At 37.8% G+C, this 22,171-nt stretch overlaps 1 pseudogene; it reads right to left on the reverse strand.

Moving 5' to 3' along the window:
* Positions 1 to 809: 809 nt before the first annotated feature.
* Positions 810 to 8,149, reverse strand: Zpr1-ps1 (ZPR1 zinc finger, pseudogene 1; annotated as a pseudogene).
* Between the last annotated feature and the right edge of the window lie 14,022 nt (positions 8,150 to 22,171).

Consider the following 22,171-nt stretch of genomic DNA (forward strand, 5'->3'; position numbering starts at 1 on the left):
TACTTCATATGACCAAAGCTACTGGAATTTGTATTCATTTCCCCAAACTTCAAAGTTCCAGCATTGGTGGGCAGATTGGCAAAAGGTGATGCCAGACCACAGACAGTTTCTGGGGTTTTTCTCCCATTGACTTAAAACCTCCAAAACAAAGATAGGAAACACAATGGGCCTGCTGCTCACCTCATATGCTTAGATTTCTAACTCAAGCAGCAAGGGCTTGGGAACTTGCACGGAGCCATATTGGATTTGGGCCTAGCCGCTTTTTGACTGCATGGTTCAAAGTGACTCTGGGCTGTTTGGCCACAGAGACTCACCCCGAAGATGACTGCCATAAATCTTAAGATTGTTGGATAAAGCCTCTCCCATGAATTTACAGCACAGGAGTATAACATTCAAGGGATGCCTCAGCTCCCTTCAGCAGATACCTTCCCTCAGCAGATACCAGTTATCTCCTCAGTCAACACCCAGTGTCTCCACCACCTGACCTCATCGCCTGACTTCTTTGCCTCCAGCTATCACTGCCTATACCCTCATCTCCCCCTCCTTCATATTTCACAAAGGTCACTCCCCCTACCTGAAAGCCTTAAAAGCTGCAATGTTCATCCCAATAAACGAGACCTTGACAACAGAACTTTTGCTTGGTCTCCTTCTTCTCTTCACCCCCATTTTGGCCCACAGGTAGAAAGCCTCTTCGGGACCCTGAATAACTGGGTCCCCGCTGGCGGGGACAGGAACTCATGATTTTCGAATAGTAATACATAACTCTGTAGTGTGAGTGGCACTGAGGCTGGCCTGTGAACTTCCCAGTGCTACCGCTGTGGGGCCAGACCTGCCTCATAGCTATCTACCTTCATGTCATTGAGGCTGAGATCCTCATTTTGGTCATAGGTACACTTTAACCACTCTACCCTCATCTCCAGATCATCTTCAGGGTCATACACATGCTGCAGGTAAATGTCTCTTGCTGGCTGGATCATTCATGATAAAGTGGGCCTTCATCTTGCCCCTAATGATCTGATCTAACTTCTGGCTAAACTCTTGCAGTTTCTCTAACTGGTCAGGTTTCAAGCTGTTGCCCACTGTGCATAGGTTCTTGCTTATCAATTCTCAGATATCTTTCAGTATCCCTTCTAGAGTGGTAAAATTGCCCCCCAAGGACAGCAATTCTCAGTTCAAAACTCAGCTTCAGGATCTCCATGCCACAGGTCTCAGACTTAAGGTCATCTCTGAGGGACCTGTGACGTGGAGAGCGATCTTTGTACTCAAGGGCTGTATTGCTTCCCTTGGACCTTCCTTATTAGTCCAATGCCCACAATCCTCGAAGTTGGTGGCCATGATGATACCCTCTTTAAAGAGGAGGGTTTAGACAAGCTTCCTGTTGGTCTAAGCTGGGCCATTGCACTCTGGGCAGTTTGTGTTGAACAGGAGGATTTTGTTTCTAAGGTCTTTCTCTTCCAACTTCTCATTCTTCTGCTTGGACTGTCAGCATCTCAGCTTGCTATAGGTTCTGGTTACAGTATATGATCACCAAGGCAACATATTTGTGCGGAGCACGTGAGTTGTCTACAAAGCTATTTCCAGAGGGATTTTTGATGATCACAGTGCAAAGGGAAGCTTCAGTTTGCCGATGAACTCATGAACTCTTTCAGCTATGAAACCTTCCATTGTCCTTCACGTGGGTTGGTCCTGTTCCAGGCCAGTGATTGTGTGGTTACTCAGTCACTCAATAGCACCCAGATAAAAGCTAGAGTTTCAAAATTCAGCTCAGGTATCCTTGTGGTGGCTGAGCCTGTCTTCACCATTTCTCCATTCAAGCCCTCTTGGCTTCTAACTGTTGAGGTATAGCACACTTCCTGGTCCCAGATCCTGACTGCTGCCTGGATCTTGATGTTGTTCCAGCCACAAGGCTCATAGGAAAAGGAGCTCATGATTATTTCTCTAAGATGACACAACTTCTAATTGCCAATTTATGTATATCAGTTATTTAATACAGCAACATATTTAAATTAAATGATGTAAAAATGAGATTTAACGGGGCATTAGTGACTAGAGGCCCTTCTAGCCTCCTGGCATTGGCATAGGTACATACACTTGCAAACACTCAAGTCTATACACCTATTCAGATGAATAAGCATGGATAAATAAATCTTTAAAGTACCGTAGAAATCTCCTACAAATGTAAATCTGATATTGTTAAGGCACAAGAGTGATAATTTCAGAATGGTACATACTAAACTGAAATGAAAGCAGCATATCACCCAGTACTTAATTGGATAGACAATTTTATTATCAATTTTGAGTGGTGCCAGATAAAAAGCTATATCTGGACACCTACCATTTGGAAAAATTATAAAAATTACCAGGGATTTTTGGCATTATAATGTAGAGATTCGGGTCTTTCGAGCATCATGAAATGAAATTTTCAGCTCCCAGATTGCCTTTTATTGTCAAAGAACCTACTATCTTCAGAATTAGCCTACTAGAGGAACATGAAGCCACACCCCTGCATGAGGCACTAGTGGGAGTTAATAGTCATTTAACTGTGTTAGAGATATCATTTCCTTCATTAGTGTATCCATGATAAGTTGTCCATCCATGTCCCAGTAAATAACCTCCCACCTGTGCCCACAGAAGCAGTGCTAATTAAATTCAGTAGGTCAGATACATGAAAAGGATCATAAAAAGTAGGAGGAAAACTTGTAGGGAATAAAAAGTATCTCAGCGAGAGAGATAGAGGCGAAAAGGATGGAGGATGAAAACAACTAAACTTTATATGCACATATAAAACTGGAAAAGACAGAAGTGAATCATTAGATATTTAAAGAATAAAAAATATTAACCTATTCCCTTGTTGTCACCTTTAGTCATCAGATATTTTAACTCTCTGTTGAATCAAACTAGAGTTTTCTCTACCTCTCTATAATTCTATTTCAAATCTTTTTGCAACAAAAAAAGCCTAATTTTCAAAATCATAGAAGAAACTACTCAAGTTTTACATGATTTTTGACTACACATTACAATAAATTGACTAGAAATTGCAGATAAAAATCATTACATTAAACTGACTCGGAATAGCAGAGAAAATTCACATTTTCAGCAGAGAATACTCTGCTCCAATCTTAAGTTTCTCTGTGCTGAATCTCTAAAATGTAAAAGGCTATCTTTTCTCAATGAGCTTCTTAAAGGAATGAATGAGTACTAGTCAAGTGCAAATCAAACAAGCAAGCAATCAAAGGAAGAAAAAACCCATTGCTTGAAATCCAGAGCTATTGCGGAGTTTCTGATTTTTTTTTTTTAAACTGGCTTATGAGTGGTGATAATTATTCCTTCGTGAACAAATCCAAGGATTGAGCAATACTGCTAAAACTCACAAATGGGGAATTGCTCACAGCAATCATTATTTCATCACGATTAACCCAAAACTAATGGGTTTGGGTTTTTAAATAGCACTTGTGTTTTTCTGTTGCAATTTCCTACTTAATTATAAAAATCACTGCTGTAGCCTACCTGTTAGTTATGGGTTCAATCTGCCAAAATTCTTACCCACATGCATATACTAAGAACCCTGAACTTCTCATGAAGTATCCTTTCAACAGCTGCTAACAGGATTTTCCAAAAGACCTCTCTAGGCCCTGCCACTGACGTACTTTGCATAAAATTTACATTGCTTAAACCTTAAAATAAAATAAAAAATCTATTTCCATTTAATTAAATGTTTCTGAATACTGCATTAGGAATGCATTATGTATTCTATCTTTCTCTTTTATAATGTGCAACAAGGTAACAATATTAAAAGGAGGGGATTAGCGTGTGGGAACAAATTTCCCCACTGAGTGATTTTAAATAAATCAATCTTTAGAATCTATTTTCATTTAATAATGCAAGAACAGGTTATTATTGGCAAAAGAGATAAATGACAATCACAATCACACCGCTAGCCTACATTCAGTGATGAAATTTTCAAAATTTGTTAATGGGTGTTGTAAATAATTTCTATCCTTTTCTATGCAGCAATTGGCGAAAACATTAATGTCTGATTTCTCGAAAAAGATTTATTATGAATGACTCATTAGTATGAAATAGCAACCAAAGCAATCAGGAGTCAATGAGAAATATTGCTGATTATTGTCAAACATGAAATTTAAAGTGTTTTGTCGCTTATGAGAAAATTTCATCATGGGTAAAAGTTCTTCAGTTCTGATATTAATTGCATATATTTTCAGTTATGAGGTTTATTTGTAGACTTATAAATCTATAAATTTAAAGTTGTGAAATGAATATATTATATATACATGTTACATTCACATTGTAATATAGAATTTAGGATAAGCTATAAGCTATCACTGGCTAAATGGTTGCCAGGAAGAAAATTATCAGGTCCTGGATTTAGCTGGAGTGAGTGGCATAGAGGAGATCATCCAGTCTCTTTAGACTTCTGCTTCTTCAATTCACTATCTGCAATGCAATGCAGAGTCCCTAAGGGACCTTCCAAGGTGAATGTTTAACAATCTTTTTACCCTGTGTATTGATTATGTAATAGTCACTATTTAACCTCTAATAGCCCATCAAGATTAGAAAATAGTTTTGATTGCATGACTCATCTTGCATGTAAACAGCTTTCCATTTCTGTAATGAGTAGCCAAGATAAATCAACTGATGAAATGAAAACAATGATTTTCACTTCTAGTTTCAGAGGTACAATCCATCACTGATTGGCCCAGTTGTAAGGCAGTATATTATGGTAAGCAGCACATTGTAGAATCAGATTGTTCACCTTATGGCCATAAAGTGAAGATAGAAAGTCACCATTATTGCACACTTGCTTGGATTGGAGGTCCTATCTCCCAGTGACTAGAAGTTCCTAGAATGGACAATACTGTATAATATTGCTACCTCTCAACAGTGTCAAGCAAGGTAATAATACCTTAACATATAAATTATAGCTTTCTCCTCCTGGTCAAAAGAGTGCATGTTCATTTTATAATATACAATGCATATCATTTCACAGAGTCAACTGTGACTGTTCCAACATTGCTCGAAACTCCATATCCAAAACCTGAGATACCGTTTAGTTGTAAATACCAGTAAAAGTCAGGGATAGGGGGAAGTCACATACAAGCAAAATAAAGTGGCATGGGGAAAACGGTCTAACTTCCAAAAGAATAGGGAAGCAACAATGGAGCAGAACAAAGAAAGACTATAAAAATCATCACGGTAAATATTAAAACCAACATCTGCTTTTGGCATCTGAAACACACTTTGGTAAGATATGGGTTCCAAACAGAGTAGACAATCCAACTCCCATCTCTTTGCTGGATGGAGCCACCATGTGGGATGATTAAGTCTCTCTAGTTTCTGGTAGGCTGCAAGTCATGAGTCCTGGAAAATTAACAGATACTAAAGCCATCCCTTCCCAATGGCTCCCAAATTTTTGTTATGAAAAATTGAATAGTGGAATGGAATCCACAGACCAAGGGAGGTTGCATTTCAGGAGGAGGTTTTATTGTTCAGTTAAAAATAGAATCTTAGAATAAAGAAGGCAGAGCCCCTACATAGCGGAAATGGATGCTCCATCATTCTATTTCCACTTTAGTCAAACTGGAAAAGGTTATTTGTTCTGTTCTTCTATACTCCTGCTGTGTTGGGTTGAAATTTTCTGTACCAGGTATATTTGTTTGTGACTTTGAAGCTCAGCCTTATGTAAAGTCTTAAGGCCCAGACACATTGCTTGCAAATTGTGTCTTTATTCTTTGCTATGTTGTAAAATTCATAGTCTCAAATCTAATTTCCATTGACATTCTCTTTTCCACTTGAGACCTTATTAATAGTCTTCACTGTACCCATTCTTCTCACAGTTCTGAATTTCAGAGACTTTACTGTACTTACTTGTTGAACTGCCTTACAATATTCTAGGCTTTTGTCCACCTGCTCCTTTAACTCCTATAAGCCAGCTATAAAGCTAGCTTTGCATCATGTAATGTACACACCACTATGGCCACTCCATTCTCAGTGCCATATATGTCAATGTTCCATTATTGCAGCAAATAACAGAAATGAATCAACTTTTAAAGATAAAAGGCTTGGTTTAGCTCAACAGTTTGGACATTTCAGCCATGCTAAATCAACTCAATTTTTGGTGCCTATGGTGCATCACAATACAATGCAGAAACCAGTGGTGGAATACAAATGCTCACCTTGTGTCTGGATATGAAGAAGGAGAATGACACTTATCCAGACCTAATAAATCGCTCATGTTTACAGCTATTTTAAGGGAATTTCATTATTTCCCACCTCACCTTCTAAGATTTTCATTACAATCTAACAAGTCCGAACCTGGAACTATCCCTTTAGTATATCGATATTTGTAGACACTGTGGAGTCAAACTCAGCATCTTGAAAATGCAGCACCAAATGCTCTAGTTTTTAAAGTCAAGTCATAAACTAGCCTCGAAAAATCAGTGAATTGATTTTATCAGTTTTAAATACTGTTGGTTTTAAGTCCCTTAGAAACAGTCACATTTGAAGTTTCCTCTATAAGACAAAACCAAACCCATCAGGAGGGGAAACTAGAAAAGGATTGAATTCCTTTGAAGATTACTATTTTTGAAAGTTATCTCTAGGGTTAATGCAATCTACCTCATCCACAAATCTACTTAGGGTTAGGCGCCTGAATTTGCTATCCCTTTGGCTGGTGGCTAGAACTGACTGATAGGTTTGGTGATTCCCACAGGGGGGAGCTTGTATGAAAGGAATTACTAGCTTTGAAAACACAGCTATTAACCTTGAGCATCTTTAATCGCCCACCAATTAAGCATAAGCACCCTTAAGCTCCCAGTGATTAACCTTTATTACCCCATGTTGCTCCCACAGGCTCTCCTACTTACATAAAGACAAACAGCAGAATGACAAACTCTAATACTGTTAACCTTTTCCTAGTGTTATTTTGATTACACTGATGTAAAAAAAAGTACTTTATTGACTTTGAAAGTATCTTGATTGTCGCAGTGAAAAAAAAATTCAAAGTTTTTAAAAGTGTTTAAATCAAAGTCTCTATGCCAAACTAGATTTGGGGAAACCAGTCTCCTGACTAAGTATTAGAAAAGCAATATACTAAGAGTGAGAGATATGGATGTTATATTCAATTCAGCATGAATAGAACAACCAAAATGTCATCAAAATTCTCTGATCCTTAATCTTCTCAGCTAGAAGTCCAGGAAGTTGTTTTTGTCTTGTTTTATCTATTTTTTTATCTCTTCTCTGCATGTTGTTCGTTGTTTTTATGGCTTGGGTCCCATTACTTAGCTCATGCTTGACCCGAATTCAGGGTTCTCTTTTTGTGGGCTCTTAATCTCATTGATTAATAATTTTTTAATGGACTCAGAAAGAAGACCAAAAAACCATTTTATTAAAGTTTGAGAGAAAAGCAACAGGGAAGAGAAGCTGTAAACCTTGCCAGCTGCTGGGAGAAGGTTTGATGGATACAAGGAAGAGGAGAGCCATGCCTTCAGAGTTAGAGTTCAAGAACATAGGCTTGCTCAGCAATGGAGTTGGGCCAACAGATGTGTTGTCGTGGGGTTGGTTGAGACAGAGTGATGATACCCAGTATCAGGGCAAGCATAGTTAGGATTTTGGTATATAGCCTAAGAAGAGATAGAGAAAGGGAAATGTTATGCTTTTGAATTAGAACTCATAACAGTAGGCAGACTTAGCGGTAAAGATCTGTAAGCAAGTGTCTTGAAGGTGTGGCTTCTTAGGAATTGTAAGTATATTATTTCAGTACAGAGGTAAGTATTCCTTTTATAGCCTTAGCAAGTCTTAAGGTGAATTAGAAATACTGAGGGCTGTTCTCCTGGCCAAGCTACAGACAAACACCTTAGAATTAACTCTTTTTTAAAAAATGTATGTCTTTTATTTACATTCTGAATGTCACCCGTCCTTGTAGAGATAAATTGGAGATGGGAGTGCTTGTCTGCTCCTCCACAGGGCTCGGAGTCTGGGGAGGCTGATGCCACAGGACCGTGGGAAGCTTTGGAACACCACTCCAGGGTTGAGGAAGCAGAGCCTGACCACAGGATACAGCCAAAGCTGGCTCAGAGGTCACCGGGCCTACAAGGAGGCCAGAGCCATCGATTCTCAGGCTCTTGGGCATCCAGGCACTGCTGGGATGCTGCAGAAGAACTGAGAACAAGAACAGAGTGTAGGCCCTCGCTGCGGGGCTGGATATAGCCCGGGCCAAGGGGGGAAAGAGGGGGAACTCCAGCTGGTCCTGTAGGGAGAGTGGGCTTGCGCACCGTGGTGGCCACCATTGGGAGTGCAGCGAGGCCTTCTTCAGGAGATTAGACTGTGGCTCTGTAGGTTAAGGCCTTCTCTATGGCTCCCCAGGAAGGATCCCATGAAAAGAAGCAGTCCATGGTTTCAAGGCATTTATTGTCATGGCAGAAAGTGGATGAGTAAAACTGTACCCCACTTCTCAGGGTAAGCCTGAGGTTAAATATCTTTTGCAGGGAGGAGAGTCTGGGAAGGGAAATTCACTGACTCCAGGCCTTTAGACACCTCATTATAATGGAGATCTGTCTTGAGCCTATGTGACCTATGGTCACATCTTCTACCTGCAAAGGGACTTGGGACATTGGCCTTACGTGATTGATGGTCACAAATCTATAAAGGACTGCAGGACAGTGACTGGCCTGATTTCCTAGAAGCTTAGGGAAATGCTGACCATGCCTTTCAGGGTCACCAGGGTTTTGAACCTCAACTCAACCTAGAACCAGAATGTCTTTCACTGCCCCACACCTCCTGGTTTACCTCCCAGAGTTCTTCATGCTATCCCCCTTCACTTTGCCTCTGAAAGAATGTTCCCCCATTCATTCACCCCACCCACCACTCACCTTCACCTTACCTCACCTCACCTCACCCCTGGGAGGGGCATCAATTCTCTATATGAATAGGCACATCCTCTTCCATTGAGGACAGAGAAGTCAGTCCTCTGCTACATATGTGCCAGTGGTCAAGGACAAGCCCATGTGTGCTCTTTGGTTGCTTAGGAAGGGTCATCCACAGGGTCCAAGATAGTGACACTGTTGATCTTCCTATGGGGTTGCCATCCCCTTCAGCTTCTTCAATCCTTCCCACAACTCTTCCATAGGGGTCCCTGACTTCAGTCAATGGTTGGCTGTAAGTATCTGCATCTGTCTGCATTAACTCTTAAGGGAAGAGACAATAATATAGAATGTTTGGGGCAGCTCAAAATGGCATGTATATGTTCAGGGCCAGAGATAAGATTCAGAATCCATTCTGTTCACCATGAGGAAGTAGTTTTCTCTTGCCTGGCTTAGATACATCCACCTATACATATGCGATCATAAATACTAAGAAGGGACAGTTGTGATGTTTCCTTTTCGAAAGTTATTGGAGAAAGAATAGGTGGGTTCCAAAGCAGATTTTGGCTGGACTGTCCACCCTCGGTGGTTTCTATACTTGTTAGTGACAGCCTAGCTACAAAAAGGGTTGATTTGAAGCTCCCGCAGACTGGCACTGAGCTCATAATCATCCATCTTCAGACTCCTAAGTACTAATGTTACATCCATGTGCCATCATGCCCAGCAATTGAGAGCAATTGTGGTAGATAATCACTAATATTCACTCCAGATGTAATGTTCCATGATTGTAATGTTTTTTCTACAATGAACTAATAAGAACTAATTCAAACAAGCCATTTTTATTTGAGAATAGAATTTGAAGACAGGTATGCCTGATTTTCTCCCGATTACATTTGAATATTAGGTATTTATCAGCATATAAACTGGGAAATAAATTCCATGAAGCTAAACCACACACAGGCTGAAAACATATTAAGGAAGATTGTGAAGATTTTAGAAGCACTTTCAGAATTTCTAATATATGTTACCCTTCCATAGAGTTTGGTTTATGTGTCTAGAACTTTGGAAGTAATTTCATTGTTGTTACTTGGTCATTTGGGTAAGTGCTGCTACATGGTAAGGACTGATAACAGGAAAGAAGTTTATAAGCTTAAAATTAAGATGTCTTATGGTTTTGGTAAAGACAAATGCAGTGAGAATATAAATCTTAACCTATTAATTCTTCTTTTTCTCAATAATAGGCAAGTTGCATTTCATATTAAGGAATTTTCCCATTATTGAAACCTATAGGTTAAACCATTGAGAGGCCATTTAGGAATAATAGGATAAGGCTGAAGTAGAGTTTGAACTTTTCTTTTCTTTTCTTTCCTTTTTTTCTGATATTTTCTTTATTTAAATTTCAATTGTTATTCCCTTTCATGGTTTCCCCTCTGGAAATCCACTATCCCATCCCTCTCCCCCTGCTTCTATGAGGGTGCTCCCTTACCAACCCACCCACTCTCTCCTGCCTCCCCACCCTTGCATTCCCCTACATTGGGGCATCAAACCTTCAAAGGACTGAGAGTCTCTCTTCACATTGATGCCGGAAAAGGCCATCCTCTGCTCCATATGTGGCTGCAGCTATGGGTCTGTCCATGTGTACTCTTTGGTTGGTGATTTAGTCGTTGGGAGCTCTGGGGTATCTGGTTAGTTGATATTGTTGTTCTTCCTGTAGGGTTGCAAACCAATTCAGCTGCTTTGATCTTTCTCTAACTTCTCCATTGGGGACCCCATGCTCAATGGATGGCTGTGAGCATTTGCTTCTGTATTTGTCAGGCTCTGGCAGAGCCTCTCAGGAGACATCCATATCAGGCTCCGGTCAGGATACACTTCTTGGCATCTGCAATAGCATCTGGGTTTGGTTACTGTATATGGGATAGATCCCCAAGTCGGGCAGTCTCTGGGTAGCCTTTCCGTCAGTCGCTGCTCCACACTTTGCATTGTACAAAGCTCAAGTCCAAGAGTTTGAAGCTCTTAACAATATAAAGAGAATTTTAAGTTACTCTGAAATGATATTGCTTTCTATAATTACTCTGGAGAGAAAGGTGTGAACAGTATGTACAGAGAAGAAAAAGTAGAGAGGCCAAAAGTCATGTTGCCTGAAATATCCCAGTAATTCCAGGAGAAAAAAAATTATAAAACACATAATTTAAAGGCAGTTTTATTGTCCAAATAAGACACCCTTCATTGCCCATGATCTTTCAGAAATCTTTACTTCAAGGACTCCATCAAAATCCAATCAGCATTTTTTAAAAGTAGAAATTTTATCTTAAAATTAATATATTATTGTAAAAATGATGTAAATATATTTAAATCATAAACCTAATAAACCTAATAAGGTGTGAATATTCAGCATATATAAAGAACCATTACAACTCAGCAAAACAAATGACCTAATTAAAATGGCAAAGTAATTGAATACACATTTCTTCAAAGAAATGACTTAAAAATATAAAAACGCTGGTGAGAACTGAAAAAGTTGAAACATTGTGAATTGTTGGTGTAATTATACAATAATACAACAACTTTTATTGTAAACAATAGAGAATTGCTAAAAAAAACATTTAAAATAAGAGTACTATAGGATGCAAATGTTCCAATTCTTGGATTAATTGAAATCATGAACTTGATTTCTATGTGAATTGAAATCGTGAACTTGAAGGTTTATTTGCATACTTCTATTCACAGCACTATCATCAACCATATATAATGGGGGAAAAATCCAAATATCTGTTGGTGAATGGACAAACAAAACATTGTATATGCATTGAGTGGGATATTAAAGCAGCTGGATCTCTGGAAGTTCAAGACCAGCCTGGTCTACATAGAAAACTTGAGGAATGCTAGGGATACATAAAGAGGCTGTTTTTTCAAAAGCAAGATGAAGGGCATCTTGCCTTGAAGAAGGTTACAGTAATGGAATATAAGTCAGGTGTCCAAAAGCAAATAATATAAGATTGCATTTATACAAGGTATTTGGTAAAATTCGGAATCAATATGTAAGAGACTAGGAGAAAGAGAAAGAGAGAAAAACACTATTTTATGTTTTAAATAGGAAATACTTCTGGAAGTTTATTTAACAGTAGTGTGAACATACATATAATACAGAATTCTATACTTAAATATAGTTACTGCAGGCTGGAGAGAGGGTTCAGTGGTTAAACCCCATAACTCCTAAAGAAATAGAAGCAGTCACTAAAAGTCTCCCAACCAAAAAGAGCACAGGTACAGATGGGTTCAGTGCAGAATTCTATCAGACCTTATAGAAGACCTCATACCAATACTCTCCCAACTATTCCACAAAATTGAAAGAGATGGAGTGCTACCGAATTCATTCTATGACACCACAATTACTCTTATACCTAAACCACACAAAGACCCAACAAAGAAAGAGAACTTCAGACCAATTTCTCTTATGAATATCAACGCAAAAATATTCAATAAAATTCTTGCAAACCGAATCCAAGAGCACATCAAAACAGTCATCCATCATGATCAAGTAGGCTTCATTCCAGGGATGCAGAGACTGTTTAATATGTGGAACACCATCAAAGTAATCTACTATATACACAAACTGAAAGATAAAAACCATGTGATCATTTCATTAGATGCTGAGAAAGCATTTGACAAAATTCAACACCACTTCAGGATAAAAGTGCTGGAAAGAACAGGAATTCAAGGCCCATACCTAAACATAGTAAAAGCCATATACAGCAAACCAGTTGCTAACATTAGATTAAACAGAGAGAAACTTGAAGCAATCCCACTAAAATCAGGGACTAGACAAGGCTGCCCACTCTCTCCCTACTTATTCAATATAGTTCTTGAAATCCTAGCCAGAGCAATCAGACAACAAAAGGAGATCAAAGGGATAGAGATTGGAAAGGAAAACGTCAAAATACCACTATTTGCAGATGATATGATAGTATATTTAAGTGATCCCAAAAGTTCCACCAGAGAACTACTAAACCTGTGATATACACCTTCAGCAAAGTGGCTGGGTATAAAATTAACTCACATAAATCTGTAGCCTTCCTCTACACAAAAGAGAAACAAGCTGAGAAAGAAATTAGGGAAATGACACCCTTCATAATAGACCTAAATAATATAAAATACCTCAGTGTGAATTTAATCAAGCAAGTGAAAGATCAGTATGATAAGAACTTCAAGCCTCTGAAGAAAGAAATTGAAGACGATCTCAGAAGATGGAAAGATCTCCCATGCTCATGGATTGACAGGGTTAATATAGTAAAAATGGCCATTTTACCAAAAGCAATCTACAGATTCAATGCCATCCCCATCAAAATTCCAACCCAGAAATGAACCCACACACCTATGGTCACTTGATTTTTGACAAAGGAGCCAAAACCATCCAATGGAAAAAAAGATAGCATTTTCAGCAAACGGTGCTGGTTCAACTGAAGGTCAACATGTATAAGAATGCAGATTGATCCATTCTTATCACCCTGTACAAAGCTTAAGTCCAAGTGGATCAAGGACCTCCACATCAAACCAGATACACTCAAACTAATAAAAGAAACAGTTGGGAAGAATCTCGAGCACATGGGTACTGGAGAAAATTTCCTGAACAAAACACCAATGGCTTATGCTCTAAGATCAAGAATCGACAAATGGGATCTCATAAAATTACAAAGATTCTGTAAGGCAAAGGGTACTGTTGTTAGGACAAATGGCAACCAACAGATTGGGAAAAGATCTTTACCAATCCTACAACTGATAGAGGGCTTATATCCAAAATATACAAAGAACTAACAAAGTTAGACCGCAGGGAGACAAATAACCCTATTAAAAATGGGGTTCAGGGGGTTGGGGATTTAGCTCAGTGGTAAAGCGCTTGCCTAGGAAGCGCAAGGCCCTGGGTTTGATCCCCAGCTCCGAAAAAAAGAACCAAAAAAAATGGGGTTCAGAGCCAAACAAAGAATTCACAGCTGAGGAAGTTTGAATGACTGAGAAGCACCTAAAGAAATGTTCAACATCTTTAGTCATAGGGGAAATGCAAATCAAAAAAACCCTGAGATTCCACCTCACACCAGTCAGAATGGCTACGATCAAAAACTCAGGTGACAGCAAATGTTGGTGAGGATGTGGAGAAAGAAGAACATTCCTCCATTGTTGGTGAGATTGCAGACTGGTGCAACCATTCTGGAAATCAGTCTGGAGGTTCCTCAGAAAATTGGACATTGAACTGCCTGAGGATCCAGCTATACCTCTCTTGGCTATATACCCAAAAGATGCCCCAACATATAAAAAAGACACGTGCTCCACTATGTTCATCGCAGCCTTATTTATGATAGCCAGAAGCTGGAAAGAACCCAGATGCCCTTCAACAGAGAAAAGGATACAGAAAATGTGTTATATCTACACAACAGAATATTACTCAGCTATCAAAAACAATGACTTTATGAAATTCATAGGCAAATGGATGAAAATGGAAAATATCATCCTGTGTGAGGTAACCCAATCACAGAAAAACACACATGGTATGCACTTATTGATAAGTGGATATTAGCCCAAATGCTCGAATTATCCTAGATGCACAGAACACATGAAACTCAAGAAGGATGACCAAAATGCAGATGCTTCACTCCTTCTTTAAAAGGGGAACAAAATACCCTTATGAGGGGATAGGGAGGCCCAGTTTAGAACAGAGGCTGAAGGAATGCCCATTCAGAGACTGTCCCACATGTGACCCATACATATACAGCCACCAAACTAGATAAGATGGATGAAGCAAAGAAGTGCAGGTTGGCAGGAACTGGATATTTATCTCTCCTGAGAGACACAGCCAGAATATAACAAATCCATAGGCGAATGCCAGCAGCAAACCACTGAACTGAGAACGGGACTCCTGTTGAAGGAATCAGAGATAGGACTGAAAGAGCTTGAAGGGGCTTGAGACCCCATATGAACAACAATGCCAGCCAACCAGAGCTTCCAGGGACTAAGCCACTACCTAAAGACTATACATGGACTGACCCTGGGCTCCAACCTCATTGGTAGCAATGAATAGCCTAGTAAGAGCACTAGTGGAAGGGGAAGTCCTTGGTCCTGCCAAGGCTGAACCCCCAGTGAATGGGATTCTTGGGGGGAGGGCTATAATAAGGGGAGGATGGGGAACACCCATGTAGAAAGGGAGGGGGGAGTCTAGGGGGATGTTGGCCTGGAAACCGGGAAATGGAATAACAATCGAAATGTAAATAAGAAATACCCAAGTTAATAAAGATGGAAAGAAATATGTTTTCAACTAAAAAAATAAAAGTACTCACTGCTTTTTAAGTGGTCCTGAGTTCAAATTCCAGCAACCACATGGTGGCTCACAGCCATCTGTAGTGGGGTCTGATGACACCTTCTGATGTGTCTGAAGACAGGTATAGTGTATTCATATACATAAAGTGAATAAATCTGAAAAAGTATTGTTATAGTATTTTTAATCCCATGGAAACCACACTTGAAAGTACTGAACCCCAAAGTCATCTGTTCTTTGCTTGACAGACTACTTTTATGAAATTGTTGAATTGCCGTCTCTATTCAGTATTTTTTGATTGCTTTACACCAACAGAACAGGCCAAAGTTTTCGAATTGATTTAGCATCCATGTAACCTGACTTATATTGAATTAGTGTAGATGAGAAAATGTTGTGTTAAGTAATTAAAATTTGTTAATACAGCCAAGGTTATAATCAGCAATAAATGATGAGATTAACTTAAGTGTTTCATTAAAGGTAACTGCCCCTATGAACTCCTAAGATTAAGGAGATATTTTTAGGAATTATTTTGCCTTTGACAAAGTAAACACTTGATAATCAAGCAAAGAATTGAATCCAACATGAGAAGAGTAGGTCAAATATTAATTGTGAAGAAGTAAAAATTCAAAGAACCTAACAATTTTAAAATCTCAGCTCTTAATCTTATTTACTTCATCTTTCTACCATTGCCACTTCAAAAGTTAAATGCATCAGAGTTAAAAAATAATACCCATCCACATGCGACTGGAACTGAAAGTGTTTAGATCCTCACCATGGTAGGACTTTTCCTTATTGTAAAGGTTTATGTGGAGAATTACTACTATTATTGCATTCTTTTATTATTTCAGATAAAAGATCCTTGCCACATTTACTAATGAGAGTTACTTTTCTTAGAAGCATTACTGCTGCTTGCTCTTTTTTTCACACAATATACAATATTAAATCTAATAAATTCATGAAACGTGCTCTTCCTTATAAATTACTTCTAGTAACCTGACATAAAAAGGCAGTCAACAGACATGCTTCCCAATACACACATATAGGAGGCAATTGTTAGTCAAACAGAGTATTTTAATGCAATTTCTCATAAATTACTTTTAGAAAGTCTATCTATTTTTTTTAATTGTGTTTGAGGACAAATTGAAATGAACGTTCATTGAATGGCACTAAATGTGTTAAAAATTTTTATTTTCTCAGAAAATTAGAGATAAAAGTAAACTAATTATAGAGTAGAAAGGGCAATTGGCCTAGATATTAGCTCTAGTTCCACTGGTAACTAGGCATGGAGCCTTAAGTTATTTAGTTATTCTCTGGGGTATAACTTATCACTATTATATAAAAGGACTTTTTAATTTATTTTTTAATTAGCAGACAAAGTAATGTGTTTCATTACAACACTTTGAGATCCACTCTTTCCTTACCCATCTGTCATTCTCTGTTGATTTTTGTGTGCTATATTATGTTCCTCCCCTAGTCTGTCTCTGTTTCTGTGTGTGTGTGTCTCTGTTTCTCAGTGTCTCTTTCTGTTTAATTACAATCTATCTGGACTTTGGAAAGAGACATAGTTTAGGGGGAAGTTGTTCTTAAGAAAATGAATGGTTAAATCTGCTTCTACAGGAGACATATTGGCTGACCAGTTCTAATTATTGAACCCTGGATCAACCATTGTATTTATGTGAATAGGAAGACCTTCCCTTTGGTCTACTTGCAGACATTGGCTAAGCACAATAGGAGCCCTCAGTGTAGGATCATTCTGACAAAAGATTATTTTTTGGTGAATGACAAGTGCTATTGGCCAACATTCTTAAAATCCTATCAAACACTTCTTGGAAAATTTTGATAACCTAACTTGTTTTCTATGCTTTCTCTTTCATTCCAACATTGTCACACATAAAAATAAAATAATATAAATGTTCATTCTATTTTTTCCACCTCAAATTCTGTCAAAAATGCACTCTAAATTCTTTCTGAACATTTATTCTAGGTAGATACAACATATATTTGAAAAGAGATAAGATGCCAATCTTTTACAATCTCCTGATTTGGCAGTTTTACTGCCTAAAACAATCTAGTGACTTTAGTGAATGAAAGCATCTCAATAAACTAAAAATTTGGCATGTGGAAAAGCATCATGTCTTTAAAATATATTTTTATTAGATTGGTTTTGCTCTAATGGGTTGGCTTACAGAAAGACTCCAAAGGCCAAACCTTATCTGTCAGTTGATAGGCATCTAGATTCACTCCATTTCTTAGCTATTGTGACCAAAGTAGCAATGGACATGAATATGTGAACTTCTCTGTAGTACCATATAAAATCCTTTGACTACATTCCTAGGAGTGGTATACCTGGGTCATATGTTAGTTCTCTTTCCAGTTTTGAGGAAACTTAAGATTCATTTCCAAAATGGCTACATTAGTTTCCATTCTGACCAATAATTAAAAGGTTTCTCTTTTCCATGTCAGTCTTTATTCAGTTGTCTTCCTGATTATGAACATTCTGATTGGAATGGGATATAATTTTAAGCAGTTTTCATCTGAATTTACCTGATAACCTTTACTACACTTCATATGTTTACTATACTGTGAATTTTACTACATTTCTTGTGCATGCAGAAGAAGCCAAAGTAAACTTCAGGGATTGGGCCTCTAATACTTTCTGCCATTTATTTTTTGAAGTAGACTATGCTATTGGCTTATGCTAATTCACAAAACCATCTACTCTAGCCAAACACTGAGCCCCTGTAATTCTCCTATTTCTGACTGCTTCACCTTAGGTTTATAAGCATTCCTGGAACACCTGGAACACTTTTTCCCCTCCAGAGTCCCAGTGATCAAACTCAGGTCCTTATGCTTTCAAGGCAAACATTTCACTGGCTGAGCTCTCTCCAGGCCGGATATTACTTTTAAAATAGTTGTTCAATTTCATTGTGATTTCTTCAACCATGTTCTTCAGAAACATGGTTTTTTTAATTTACAATTATTTCTGAATTCATCAAAGCTCTGTTATGATTTCTATTTTCTTTACACTTTTATAGAAAAACACATTTTATATTATTCCTAGCCATTCAAATACATTGAAAGTTATTTTTTTCTATCGGCACTTAAGAAAAATATGTTATTCTTGTTGGGTACAGAAATTGACAGGAGTTGGGGGCAGGTTGTGTTCTAGTTTTGACAGTTTGTTTTCTTCAATTCTATTTACTTTTAACTTTGATTTATTCTATTAAATGTGGGTTAACGAATTCCAAACTATTACCATTAATCTGTTTTGTGCTTCAGTTCCATCTACTTTTGCTTCATGCTGTTGTTACATACACACCTCTTATTCTAAAATATCATCCTTTGTCTTTTCACTCTTAATTTTTTTAATTAAAATTAAAAAATTACATCATTGCCCTCTTCCCTTTTATTCTTTTAACTACTCCCATATTCCTACTTACTCTCTCTCAAAGTCGTGGCCTTCTTTTCTTTTCTTTTGGATATATGTGTATACATGTGCATATGTATACGCACACGCACATGCACGCACACACACACACACACACACACACACACACACACGTGTGCGCAGTCACGCACACTACTGTTGCAGTAAAAACAAAACAAAAAAAAAAAGCGACAACCAGTTCCCACACATACTGCTCTGCACTTCTCTCCCCAGCTCCCTCTGACCCGGGGAGGATCCCCCTCTTGCCAGTTCTGGCTCCATTGTCTGGCCATAGGAACTATCACTAGTCTATCTCAGCAGCTCCACGCATGCCCCCAAGTATTCTGTGACCCAGGTGATCCACGGGCCGTTCCAGGATGGCACCTTGCCACTCTGGTCCCTAGAGTTAGTACTGGCACATGTGGGGCCAAATGGAACTAACCATAATTTACCTCTAATTAGTATCTCTCCCAGCGGCTCTCTGCTAGCTGCGAACTCTCTGGTTCCAGATACCTGGTAAAATCAGAGCTCTAGAAGTCCAGCACAAGCTGGCCTATCACTGCTCCTAGCCATGGACTCTGCTCACACACACTCCCAGTAACCCAGTGAAATCATGATTGAATAAACTGCAACCCAACAATCAGATTTATATGTTAAATTCTCAATCCACAATACATCCACACAATAAACCCCCAACCAATTACAAGGATATAAACCTCCTACCAAGATTCAAGACCACTTGGATCTGGGTCATCCTTCTCTGTCTCTATCTTGATTCTCCTAGCCCTTCTCTCCTGCTTCTCCTCTCCTTCTAAAACCTCTGTTCCCACCTCCCTTCCTTCCTGTCCTATGACAGGCCTCGTTTTATCTTGTCTGCCTTCATGTGCATAATAATATCAATCTACACCATCTGTTCTATTTGTATTTATATGACTTCAGGGCCAATAATGTGGTATTGGATTGCCAGTTAGAGGGCTCATCCAGGTAGAAAATTAATTCTCCCACTTTCACCAGACTTTCTTTCCCTACAGATATTTGTCTAAGCAAGAGATTCTGTGAGGTTTCCCCCTTCCTATTATCATCTTTATTGGTGTTATTCTTATTCAAGCCTCATTTAGTAGCCAAAATATATCATAGGTGTGGCTTACCTATCATTTCTAATAGAAACAATCTCCCAGCAGTTGTGCTAATGCTCTGGTTCTTACAGTCCTTCTGTAAGAAATTTTATGTGTGGTTATCTATGGGTAAAATAAGTTATTAGGAGTCAGTTTGGTACCACATAAAAACAGAATAGTATTAGTTTCTACCCTGTGTCATATGATATGTTTAGCCCTAGGCTCTTGACACATAATGTGTTTAACCCTGTGGAGTGGGAATTGCATCCAATCAGAAGAGGATTCATCACTCCCATGATGTTTGTGGCACTATTGCACCAGTAGGCATGTTTTCCCAGGTATTATTCTAGCCCAAAGGATTAATGTCTGGATATAATTAATTATTATTTTTCTCCTCTGAGAAGAAGCAACTCATAGCGGACACTAAGGTAATTATATATTAGCCTTTGGTGTGTACTGGGGCATTGTTGCCGTAATATTGAGTAATTCCATTCTAACCCTTTCTGTGTGTATATGTGTGTGTTGTATTTATGGCTTTGTGTATTTGTAAAACATGTCTATATTATAATAGACAGACATTCTACTATTGCCTTCATTATATATATTTTAATTTTTCTACTTTCATCATATCTGTACATTTCAATCAAAACCAGGTTGGTTTTTGATAATACAACCTTTCTTTATCTACCTGTTAATTGGAACAATTAAATCATATGCATATAATTAATGATGATACAGAATTTTTGACTGTCATATTTGTTTTTAATTTTTATACATCTTTTGTCATTTTTCATTTGTTACTTTCTTCTTTTGTGTTCAATAGATATTTTCTAGTTATTCTTCAACTGCTTGTTAATTTATTAATGTTTTCCCTAGGGAGGACAATTTTTCTAGCAACAATTTATTTTGCATTAATACCAACTCAACATCAGTTTTATAATAATATTTTCTATCCTTTGGGTTGTTTTTATCAGATAAATTCCATCTTTATTTATTCTTTACCATCTCTCATACCAAATCTTATAATTTCTACCATATGTTGTTATGTTTTAAATAATATACCTGAAATCATACAATGCTGTTTAGTAAGGTAATCATTTTCAGCTCACCAAATGAAGTAATCTTAACGTGCCCACAATGATATTTGAACTAAACTCTTAACTCACTGCCTACATAGGAATAATAGTGAGAGGAGTGCATTAACAAGAATATATTTCAGTCATCAGATATTAAACATGTCTACATATAGAGACAGTATGGACTTAATTTTTATAACAGAAACAATCAACAGCTTCATTCCAGACTTTTCTGAGTAGCAACGGATGATTCAACACTAATTTTTGTGTGTTACATAGATATCAATTTTATTCCATACCATTTGGAAACATGAATAAATGATAATGTTATACATTTCAGAAAAAATATGTATCTAATCAAAATACTCTTATTAGCACATACCTAGAATAATTTTGCTTAATGTAATAACATATATTATCTTACGTGAAGATCAGACAGAATTACATTTAAGTATTTTTCAATTGATTTTTCCATACTGGGAAATACTATATACTGTCCAGTTTATGATTAACTTAAATAGTAAACCCATTATTTTTCAATGTGTTTATTTTGTGATGGGAAAGAACAGGAAAGAGAATAGTAGCAAGTTAAGAGAGTTATTGATTTATTTGATATCATGATTACTTTATCAAGAAATATACTTGAGTTGTCCTTATAAAAAGCCACTCCTTTGAACAACTCTTCATTTTCTCTTTAAACAAGAAAAAAAATTCAAGAAAGGGCTCAAGGAGACTGAAAGAAAAATGTGTGTTGACAGATGGGTGAGCCTTCCAGTTCTCGCCTGCCAGGTAAAATGAGACCACTGGCGTGGCAATCCGTTTCTTCCACAGCTGTGAGGTGGCTGGAGGCACATTTCAGTACTTGTTAGTGTAGGCCCAGTCCATTTGGAAACTGTCACAGGAAATAACAATTTGACATTTAATAATTCATTTGTTGCTAAAGCCAATATTTGCGAATGGTATGTGAGACATCCTACATTTAAAAGCAAAAACTTGAGCTGTATGTAGTTCGCAAGGTCATAAACCTTGTTGGTTTCTGAAGCTTAGACTTTTGCTCTATGGAAAGAGATAGCTCTTTATGTATATATAAAACTCACGGAAATTTCTGTTGTTCCACTCTTCACAAACAATATGCATCCATTTACAAATTAATAATGTGTAAGAGCAAACGCAGATTTTATGGATTATTTCTTTTCTAGCAGAATATACATATTTTAAAAGAGGTTAACTTTGCTAGAAAGGTGGAGAATTGGAAAGAAGGTGCGTCAAAGCATTAGATACAGTATCTAACATAATTTTCAAAGCAAACCTGTGGCATTTGCATTACCTCCAATTTTACAATAAAAAGGTAAATTCATAAAAATGTTAAT

The sequence above is a fragment of the Rattus norvegicus genome, chromosome X, assembly GCF_036323735.1.
Source record: "Rattus norvegicus strain BN/NHsdMcwi chromosome X, GRCr8, whole genome shotgun sequence".
Lineage (NCBI taxonomy): Eukaryota > Metazoa > Chordata > Mammalia > Rodentia > Muridae > Rattus > Rattus norvegicus.